The 518-nt window shown below is 41.7% G+C and overlaps 1 protein-coding gene across 1 annotated transcript in view; it reads left to right on the plus strand.

Annotated features, from left to right (window-relative positions):
- Positions 1-274, plus strand: part of LOC123190599 (N-acylphosphatidylethanolamine synthase) — a gene marked incomplete in the record, with an annotated part of 3601 nt that extends 3327 nt beyond the window's left edge. Inside the window, 1 exon segment of the mRNA XM_044603271.1 lies at positions 1-274.
- Positions 275-518: the final 244 nt, after the last annotated feature.

A 518-nucleotide genomic window follows, 5' to 3' on the forward strand; every position in this document is an offset into this window, starting at 1 on the left:
GGTGCAGAATTAGAGTTCAGAGTGTCAGATTTGGAGTTTTTCTTTTTTTGCAATAACAAGAGTATTCAGGGCTGTTGCCTAATTGCATGGCTGTTTGGATCGGATTGCCATTTTGTTAAGCCAAGGAACTGCCCGTAGAGGTTTTTCACCATCCAGTGAATGTTATCTATGTCTGAAGCCTAAATCTCCCTCGACGTTTTCTGAACCTGGAGATGGTTTCTCCTTTTATACCTTTACTCATGTGAAAGACATAGTTGGTGTTGGTGATTATCAATCTGCCTACCTATATATACCAATTAATTATGATGTTGGGGTACGTAGCTTTGCTTCGAAGGCCCAGAAGGGACCGATTTATTAGCTACGGGTGGATCCAATTTTAGATCTTGGCCATCATTCGCCTCCAAGGTGAACCATTATGTGTCCAAACCTTGTAGCGAAAGTGTTCCAGCAACCTGTTAACTTACGTGACAAGCTTCTTCCTAACTGAAAATTTTCGACGTCGTGCAGATTAGAACTGA

Source organism: Triticum aestivum, chromosome 2A (genome assembly GCF_018294505.1).
Source record: "Triticum aestivum cultivar Chinese Spring chromosome 2A, IWGSC CS RefSeq v2.1, whole genome shotgun sequence".
NCBI classification, from domain to species: Eukaryota; Viridiplantae; Streptophyta; class Magnoliopsida; order Poales; family Poaceae; genus Triticum; species Triticum aestivum.